Genomic DNA, 10,631 nt, shown 5'->3' on the forward strand with positions numbered 1-10,631 from the left:
TGAATGGACCTAAAAATAAATGTTTGTTTCAGTTCTATGAAGCTTTGAGTATTTTGGATTAGTAGCAGTGCTGTGTTTGTTGCATCATATTGCTGTAATTGTTTATATGCTTTATATATTCTGAGGTAAGTTGATCTATAGTGTTACATCATATTCTATAATGATGCTATGTGTTTGTATACTTTCTGCCCAGTTTGACCCATTTAGCAGAAGTCAGCCTGTTTAAGGCTCTGATATCTATTCTGTATGACTTAAAGCAGTTATGACATGGTCTGATTTTCTCACCCAATAAAGGAATATTCAATATATCAGTCTACTCTTCATTTTATCAGAAACAGTTATCACAGCTCATATAATTTCTTTTTACACACGTATGTAAGCAATGAGCCAAATTTAGTAATGCCAACATACTGAAGGAACAACATTTCTCTCTTATATATGATACACCTATATATGCACTGTCAAAGATACTTGTCTTTGAGTGAAGATTTAAGGTGATAAGACCTATAAATAACTGCAACTTGAATCTGTACTGTGGCTCAGTATTTGACACAGAGTTCATGTTCACTGCTGTAATAGCTAATAATGATTAATATAATAACTATAATATTGGCCATATTATATTTACATTAGCAAAGTGATATGACTTTAGTCTCATGAACAACATTAGCTAATTGTTATTTACTAACTAATCTTAAATGACTGTTCAGTACAGAAATGAAGCCCAAAAACCATGTTTTACTGTCCTGTGGTCTCAACCTCAGATACTTATCAAATCACACAAAGCTCTTGTAGAAACAAACAAACAAATGAACAAAATATGTTTTCCTTCATTTCTATCAAACAAAGTTGTATGACACGTTTCCAGCGGTTAGTATCATGGTTGCTAGGCAACCTGGGAAGCGCGACAGAGACTAGACCGTCCCATACAGACAAACTTGCCGTTTATTTTGCAAATCAAGCTCAACACTGCCCCTAGCGTCCTGGAGCACTTCCGTTGTGTTTTGGAATTTGCATGTGCTTTGGGGTTTGCATGTGTTTTGGAGTTTGCAAGTGTTTTGGAGTTTGCATGTGTTTTGGAGTTTGAATGTGTTTTGGAGTTTGCATGTGTTTTGGAGTTTGCATGTGTTTTGGAGTTTGAATGTGTTTTGGAGTTTGCAAGTGTTTTGGAGTTTGCATGTGTTTTGGAGTTTGCAAGTGTTTTGGAGTTTGTACGTGCTTTGTCTCTAGGGGCCACCGTAATTGTCAGATTGTTTATTACTAATCACCTGCTGTACATTCACAGTAACTGCCATCTCCTTACAAATGTTTATTAGATTAACCACACTTATACAGACTGTATATAACAACCAACTCTAAAATGTTTGTTTGCAGAGAAAAGACACAGACAGACTACGCTAACAACATGTGATGTTACAACACTAGTGACATATTAGTGTCATTTCATTCATTTCAAAGGTTTATTTGTATGACGCACAAACAGACAAATTTGAAAGGTACAAATGTGCATGAAACAAATTCAAACGTGCTGCAGATGTGTGTCACAGGCTGATCTGGCTGTAGGCTGTGGCACTTGGCCAGAGGTGGCGCTGGTTGACTCGACTCCATGTTAGTGCACAAAGTAAACTGCTCGCTTTAGTTGTGAAGCAAAAACGCTGAAACCGGAGAAATAAAACATGCGAGGGGAACGATAACGACGACAAGAGTCTCCCGATCGTTTACTCTTGCTGTCCCGTGAACAACATCGGCGTGGTGTTAATTGTTTGCTGTTTTCGCGATCGCGTCGCGCATTTTAAACATTTTGTTGTTCAACAGCATCAAGACTGACGGAGTGTGTTTGAGATAACCTCACAAGTGTCACAGATGACACATTTGGCGTGTTTTTGCTGGTTTGTCGGTAGCAGCTCCTGAAACGCAAGACTGCCACACATCTGTTCGACCAACGCCAGTTGATCTAAACGCCAGTAGATCTGGAACACCGGTCAGCTATTGCGCTGGTGGATAACGGAGCTCTCCGAAAACGTAAAAGCACTTTTGCAAATATGTGATATTTTGATAAATTAAGTAGATATTTGAGCATTACACAGCTACATTCTCGCCTGAAAATATCTTAAAAGGTTATTTTGTGACCCAGAAAGGGTAGTCTGGGGAAAAGGAGGATGGTGGTCATTGGAGCCTGTACATACTTGTAAACGCAGCAATGGCGGAGGAGCGCGGCTAAAAAATTTATTACTTTTTCTGGGTCACAAAATAAACATTTAAGATATTTTCAGGCGAGAATGTAGCTGTGTAAAGTTCAAATATCTGCTCGATTTATCAAGACATCACATATTTGCAAAAATGCTCCATCGTTTTCGGAGACGTCCATTTGTTGTTCATGCTTTGTGGCAGCTTTTGAACATCTGTGGCATCTATTAATGTCAAATCTAGGCTTTATTTAACAACATAAGCAATCTCTATGTTACAATGATTGCACAGCCATTAAGGATCAAATCAGTTTCTGAAAACTGTTCTGCTTTTTCTCCCTCTGCTTGCTTCTTACTGTCTTTGAGGCTCGGGACCAGCACTCCTGTTGTTGGACAGAAAGACATCAGTAAGTATTTTGCTTTTCCAATATATCAGCAACTGTCAGTGACATTTATATTAATGAGGCTGAACTTTAATCATACTTTAGATCAGCCTGTTTTAGTTATTGTTTTATTTGTGCTTTGGTTTGGGGAAGTTGTTTCTTTACTGATCTTTTCCTGTCTTCTGTTATTAGACTTGAGATATGACTGCACTATGCTGTTGCTGGTGACTCCAGTTAATTCTACAAGACATGCTGTGTAAGTAAACAAACAACAGTTTGTCTGCATTTCTTGAAAGATCACATTACAAACTTAGTTTAGAGGGTCTACACTGTATATAGTGAAGTCTGCAAGTTTTCTAACAGCAAAATCTGTTTTGTGCCCAAATCATTTTGCACATCATTAGAATGAAAGTTATTGGCCATGTTTGCATAGCCCTTTTTAAAATGATGCTTTCATGGCATTATTGTGTGTTGGGTGTGGGTCACGGCTATCCAGACTGACAGTGGGACATTGAATGTCACCTCTCTGGTGGGGAGGGAGCCTGAGATTGTGTAAATTGGAGTCTGTTTTATACCAAATGCAGAAAAAAATGTTTTAAGAAAGCAATTAAGTTCATGTTCCAAAAAATGTGATTGTTTGCTTGCAGGACACCAGGAGAGATGAGTCCTCCGTCACAGATGGTGTGGTCAGTGAAGATGGTCGCCTGCAGGTTCAAGCTCATTGCATCTCCAACCCACATCCACTGCCACTGTACTGAAGGGAAGTTAAAGACTTTCTTTTGCACCTACATTTGGATCACCTCGATCCATGACAGTCATTCAGGCAGTAATGCCTGGACTGGAAACAAGCATCCTTAAAACAATACAACATTCCAGCTCCTGTGTTGGAATGAAAAACAAATGTGTTTAAATCAGAGACTGCACTTGTGACAGAACAATACATATTTTATTTTGATTATATAAGTAATGTAAGTACAAAACAAACTTGAGGTAGGCCTAAACTTATTTTCAGAATAATTACTTCTGAGACTTTGTTTCATTGTAAGATTATAACAGTGATGGCAATATAATTGTTTGTTGTTCAGCAGAACAGTGTCCAGTATGTTGGCTGTTATACTTTGTTGTGTTTGAAAATAAAAGTTGGGCTGATTTTAACATCATTACAAAAAGTGTTGTTAATTATTTTTAATCATATTCAGGTTACCACAAATTGTTTTTTCATTTAGTTGAACTTGAAATGTTTGTCAGTAGGTAAACAATTATAATTGTACAGTCAGAAATATCAAGTTATTCTTAATACTGCAGACTTGCAATGTGTAAGTTGTCCTAACAGTCATCTTAAGTAAGCTTTACTTAGTTTTTTTGAGGCAACGAGTTTCCTCAATTTTTTTGAGTTCTGGGAACTAACAAGGCTGTACAGTGTATTCAAAATGAGTAAGTTGCCCTAACTTGGTCATCTTACGTAAACTTGATCCAATTTTCTTGAGTTCTGGGAACAAATGAGCTTGTACAGAGTACTCAAAAGAAATAAGTTGTCCTAATTTAGTCATTTTTAGCTAAGCTTTACTCAATTTTTTTGAGGCAACGAGTTTCCTCAATCTTTTTTTTTTTTAAATTCTGGGAACTAATTAGATTTTACAGTGTGAAGGTTGAGTGAGTGACATCTGGAAGGACAGAGGGACACTGTTAAAGAACAGATGTTGCACATGTGTGTCTGAAGCTTCACTTACTGTGTGTGTGGCTGACAGGATGGAAATGTTCCACTGCTGCAGTCAGAGCACTCAGTGTCTGTGGAGGCTGTTCCTATGACAACAACAACATCACATCAACATCTGTGGATCAGTGTGACAGACTGACACCTTCTGCCCTCAGACCAAAGACACAAACCAAGAAGCTTTGCTGTGCACACAAACAGCAACACAAAGACTCAATCAGGACCTGCTGATAGTTCAGCGTTTGTCTGTGATATCTCTCACACTGAGTCCAAACATGGCTCTGTTTGGGCTGCTCAGTGCACACACAAACCTGGGGGGGCCACCCGGCCCATCAGCCATCAAATCTGCCCCTCACTGATGCAGTGAGACGTTATAGTCATCAATCTAATTCTAATGAATAATAAACCAGTGTCATATAATCCTGTTTGTAGTTATGTTCATGTACATTTGTGTTTCTACATGAGACACTTTGCACCTTTACTGTGGATAAAAAGCATCAAGCTGCAGGAAGTGGAGGTGAAAATGAGCCTGAATGTTCACAGCGGACATTTCTACATGATTCAATTCAATTCAATTTTATTTATATAGCGCCAAATCACAACAAAAGTCGCCTCAAGGCGCTTCATACATACAGAGAAAAGCCCAACAATCATATGACCCCCTATGAGCAGCACTTTGGCGACAGTGGGAAGGAAAAACTCCCTTTTAACAGGAAGAAAATGGCCCCGCCCCTCCGAGGGCGGGGCCATCTGCTGTGATTGGTTGGGGTGAGAGAAGGAAGACAGGATAAAGACATGCTGTGGAAGAGAGACAGAGGTTAATAACAGATATGATTCAATACAGAGAGGTCTGTTAACACATAGTGAGTGAGAAAGGTGACTGGAAAGGAAAAACTCAATGCATCATGGGAATCCCCGGCAGCCTACGTCTATTGCAGCATAACTAAGGGAGGATTCAGGGTCACCTGGTCCAGCCCTAACTATATGCTTTAGCAAAAAGGAAAGTTTGAAGCCTAATCTTGAAAGTAGAGATAGTGTCTGTCTCCTGAATCCAAACTGGAAGCTGGTTCCACAGAAGAGGGGCCTGAAAACTGAAGGCTCTCCCTCCCATTCTACTTTTAAATACTCTAGGAACAACAAGTAGGCCTGCAGAGCAGGAGCGAAGTGCTCTAATAGGGTGATATGGTACTACAAGGTCATTAAGATAAGATGGGGCCTGATTATTTAAGACCTTAAATGCAGTTAAATGCTGCTGTTTCTTCATGTGTGTGTTGCTGTTTGAATCCAACAAACAGTAAATGTGGTCAGCTTCATTCAGAAATAGAAAGCTAACATATTTGCTGATGTGCTGTCCGGGTTCACAGCTGCTGTGTCTCTGTGCTCTCTCACAGCTGTGTCCTACAGAGGAAACACAGTCCAATCCCTCCAGTGGTTCAGACTGGATCTGATGTTACTGTACACGCTGTCTTTACCTTCAGACCAGAACCTGCCAACAGAAAAAGACTCAACATGTTTCATGTGTTTGTCAGTGTTTCATTTATGATTTCTGACTGAAAACAGCTCGGCTCATTATGAGCTGATCTTTAGGAAATATGAAACATGATTATCTTTCATTAGTTATTAGCTTCACAATCAATTCTGCTTTTCAGCCCCCAAACATTTCCAGTTGCTGTTAAACAGAGCAGGAATTCCTCACACTTCCTTTCCAAACATCCTGCTTTTAGTTTGGATGCTGACATCATTTGACTTTGGAAACAAAAACTACCAGGGTCACATGATCAGTCTGGCTCTAAGGTGGAACTGATGCACAAGCTGAGTTGATGTTAGTCTGAGACCTCTCAGTCCGTTCTGTACTGGGTTACAGGGACTTCTTTCCTGACTCAGCCAAGTCCTTCACTCGTGTCTCTGCAGCTGTTCGGCCTCTTTAGACACATCTTTCACCAATTTTCTTTCCAAAGTCTTTGAAATCTTTGCTTCCTGCCTCTGCCAGGCCTGCTCTGTACTAGAGCCCTGCACGGGACTGTTGTTAAATCCCACTGCTGCTGAATTTCTCACCATTACTGCCCACTCTCACAGTCCATCTTTATCACTCCCCACTGCTCCCCAAATATTGTGTCAAACCTACCCCCACCCTCAGACTCATTGATATCCATTGTTTTAACGTGATGCCAGAACTACTGCCACCACCATGCTTCACAGTGTGTGAATATGTGTGTGTGAATGGGTGGATGACTGGATGTGTAAAGCGCTTTGGGGTCCTAAGGGAGTAGTAAAGCGCTATACAAATACAGACCATTTACCACCATGCTTCACTGTGTGGAAGCTGGTCTTTGGGGTGTGGCCTCAAAAACAAAGAACTAGTGGGACACGTCCACCCGAACGGTAAAACACAACTGTGGTCTTTGCCTTCCAGGATGGCAAAGTTTAACTGAACTAAAACGCCAGATAGTTGCTTTGCTATTGATGCACTAATCAGCATTTATTTAGTGCTGTCAGAAGGGCGTAGAGTATGACAGCCACATGTGAGCACACCTCTCCTAACCCTCCTGTTTTTGGCATCATGCTATCTCAGCTTTTAAAGGGGAAAGTACTGACTCTGGTCATTTTGGTGTTTCTGAAATAATTCCATTATTGTGTGTTCATTTGTGCTTTCTAAATAAAACTAGTGTCTTTAGTGTCTGTGAAGGTTCTCAGTCATCCAGGTCATTGTAGTCTAAGGAGCTTGGAAAGAAAAGCGTCTGGACTTCTTTAAGTTGTTTGAAGACGTTTCACCTCTCACAGTTCCTGCTCACAGCCAATCGGGTCATTCATGTGACTTTCATTCTCCGAGCAGATATTGTAGCAGATCCAGGCTGCACAGACCCTTCAGGTCAAAAAGCTCAACATGTTCCTTTATCGCCGGATTGGAGAAATCCTGTAGGTGATGAAGGCCATCTTGATGTTGACGAGGAGGGCGAGAAAAACTAGTTTTTTCCTGCAGATGGCGATCTTGCACCGTGTTCAGAGAGCTGACACTTTGATGATGCTGGTCTACTCAACTTACTTTTAGCCTGGGTTGGACTCTATATGAGCAGCTTCCACTTTGGTTTCACTGTTAAATACACTTAATAATAATAATAATAATAATAATAATAATAATAATAATAATAAACTAATAAAATATTTATAAAGCACACTTAAAAACCAAGGGTATGCCAAGGTGCTTAACAAGTAACATAGAAAATAGGAGGATAATAGAAATAGGACCAAAGCAAGTACTAAGTATGCGAGCAGGTAGCTGTCACTGCTACACAGGAAAGCAACAGGTACAGAGCAAACAAGAAAATGAGCATAAAAGTGCATAATATAAAATCATGAAAGAAATATTAACTAGAGGGAAAGGCAAGATTGAATAAGTGGGTTTTTAGTCGTGATTTGAACAGTGCAATGGAATCAGAGGCGCGGATATCAAGAGGAAGGTTATTCCACAGTCCCGGGGCAGCTGGAGCAAACGCACGGTCAACCCGAGACTTCAGCCGAGATCTGGGTTGGGTCAGAAGTAGTTGAGTGGCAGATCTGAGTGCTCTAGCAGGAGTCTGTGGTTTGAGAAGTTCACTAAGATAACTCAGCGTTAAGTTATTAATAGTTTTGAACGTAAGGAGTAATATTTTAAATTGAATATGGTACTTTATGGGCAGCCAGTGTAAACTAGCTAGAACAGGTGTAATAGGGCAAAATTTCCTGGTACCAGTCACGAGGCGGGCTGCTGCATTTTGGACTGTTTGCAGTGTAAGAAGAAGAGAAGAGGGGAGACCGTAGTACAAGGAGTTACAATAATCCAACCTGGAGGTCACAAAAGCGTGAATAAGCTTCTCCAGGTCCTCATGTGGAGCATAATGCCGGCTTTAGAGATAAGGCGCAGTTGGTGGAAGCTAGATCTCACTACAGCAGACACTTGCTTATCGAGTTTGAGTGAGCTATCCAGCAGCACACCCAAGTTACTGACATAGTCACAGGAAGAGCTAGCAAAGGAACCCAGGGCAGCACAGAGTTGGGCACGAGGGATTTTACTGTTGAATACCACAATCTCAGTCTTCTTATCGTTTAAAACAAGAGAATTACTCAGGAACCATTCTTTGACCTCCCGCATGCATTCTTGAAAGTAGTGCAGGGACACAGCAAGGTTGTCAGTAAGTTCAAAATAGATCTGTAGATCACTTGTTTGATTTCACTTGTAAAAGTTGAAGAATAAATATTTTATTGCAAAATTATTTGTTGATACATTTTTTGAGGGTCAAATATCTTGTTTGATTTGAGGAATGAACTGTTAAGGTGGAAACAATGAATCAGGTTAAAATACTTTAAATCAGTCAGGATGTATAATGTAATTTAACATGTTGATAATGGTTGTAGTGGGCTTGTAATGTAAATGTGGTCTGATTAAATGTGACATTAATGCTGACGCTGCATAAACCTGATAAAACAGTTGTATTAGTGGGTCTGTGTGATCAGCATCAGTGGGTTAAGGTGAGGCCTTGACTAGCAGAACGTCATGTTGGTGACAACACATGAGCCAACATCAGACTCCGAGCGCTACGATGCTAAAGATCAGAAGATCCAGTGTGACATCATCGTTACCTGGCAACAGCAGCCCTCATCTTTATTGGAGGATATTTACACCAGCAACACTGTTTAGTTTGATATGACGGATTAACAACATGCTGTGATATCCAGTTCATCTGTAATAGATACTGGATCTAATCAGTCAGCAGATATTTGATCACCTTATTTATAACTATACTAGAAACAAACACAACTGTGTTGGTGATTCATGCAAACTTGCATGGCAGCCTTTGAAGGTTTTGTAGTATTGAGAACAAAGAGGTCGTGTTAGGGCTGAAAACCTGACTTGTTCTCCTCTGCAGGTCATCAAATGCACCACAGAAGTTTGTATTTGCACAGCCTGTATATGTTTGATGGCTTTATTATTCTCTGTTCAAAGACAATAACTGTGGAAAATGTCTCATGTAGTATCAGCTTCATTTAAAATGACTGAAAACATTTAGAGAACATGTGCTGCTGTTTGTCCTACATTTCAACACTGAATGAACCCTGAAAACGTGATGGCAGCTGGCAGATGGGAGCTCACATGAAATATCGGCTGTATGAAGACTGGAAATATAGATGATACAAACATGCAGCCAAACATTTGTGGACATGGATAAACTATCTGATCCAAAAAGCAGGAAGTGACACAGCTAGAAAATGAAAGTGTGTAAGAGCTGAAGTCAAATGTAATGCAGAGTTGAATCTGCACTTGGATCATCTGTGAAAGGTCCACATGTAGGGATCACATGAGTCCTGATGTTTGTCAGTGCAGCTTGATAACTCCATCTACTGTGGCTACATATACTGGGCTGGTAGCTCCATAGTGTTGGAAAGAAACTATTAAATGTGCAAACTTTAAAACCAGAGGCTCTTCTAACACAGGAGCCATGTTGAGTTTACAGCTGACCAGTCTGAAATGGAATGAAGCCAATTGACAGCCAGCAGGTCTAAACAGGAACGCACCCATTTGTATGCAATGATGTGGCTGCAGCTGACACAGGATTGGTTCAAACTAAACATCAGAAGCATTTCACAGAGTTCACAAAGAAACTCACGTTTTTATCTTTGAAGATCATCATAAAATAGAATTGATGGTCCAGTAGAAACAGCAGGAGGTTTGAGCCCTTCTGATGCAGCAGAAACAGGATTTGGAGGAAGATGTTAATAGATTAGAAAGAATTGTACACTGTAAATCAATGCAAGTCTTTCTAGATAGAAAGATCTTTAATAATCCCTCAGGTAGGTTCCTCTGGGACAGTCACAGATAGAGACTCCAATTCTGACGTCCTTTGAAAGCCTGACTTTGAATTTTCATCACTCGTCATGCACACAGATGTTAATTCTACATATTCCTAGTACTGAACTCTAAATCAATATGAAGAAAATGCTCCTACTAATCTGCATATATGTTGATATCAAATCCTTTTCCAGCACATGGATAAATCTCTATAAATATTTCAGTCTGATCAGAATGGGCACAGTGTTGTTATTGCAGCTCCCTGATGTTTGAAAAGCTAAATGTCCATTTTAAAGTGGTCGTGTGTAGGATTGTGTTTCCTTCCTTTGTGCAGTTCTTACAGTAAACATGTTTGAATGTTTCCTGTTCCCCTGATGCTTCTTCCTGTTGGATAAAGTTGGTTTGAATAACATGTTCTTATAGGTTTCAATGAACTTCAAACTGTGATCCACTTACAAAACTGTCTCATTTTATTGGAACGATCCACATTTACATCCATTCACGGTACATTTGACATCTGAACA

General features: G+C 40.0%; 1 long non-coding RNA gene across 1 annotated transcript; it reads left to right on the plus strand.

The window, feature by feature from the left end:
• The first annotated feature begins 1,794 nt into the window (after positions 1 to 1,794).
• Positions 1,795 to 4,061, plus strand: LOC146490367 (uncharacterized). The gene is made up of 3 exons (XR_014872807.1): positions 1,795 to 2,593; positions 2,762 to 2,825; positions 3,217 to 4,061. It is a non-coding gene; the product is annotated as an uncharacterized LOC146490367 (long non-coding RNA).
• Positions 4,062 to 10,631: the final 6,570 nt, after the last annotated feature.

This window comes from Neolamprologus multifasciatus, unplaced genomic scaffold (genome assembly GCF_963576455.1).
Source record: "Neolamprologus multifasciatus unplaced genomic scaffold, fNeoMul1.2 scaffold_10, whole genome shotgun sequence".
NCBI lineage: Eukaryota > Metazoa > Chordata > Actinopteri > Cichliformes > Cichlidae > Neolamprologus > Neolamprologus multifasciatus.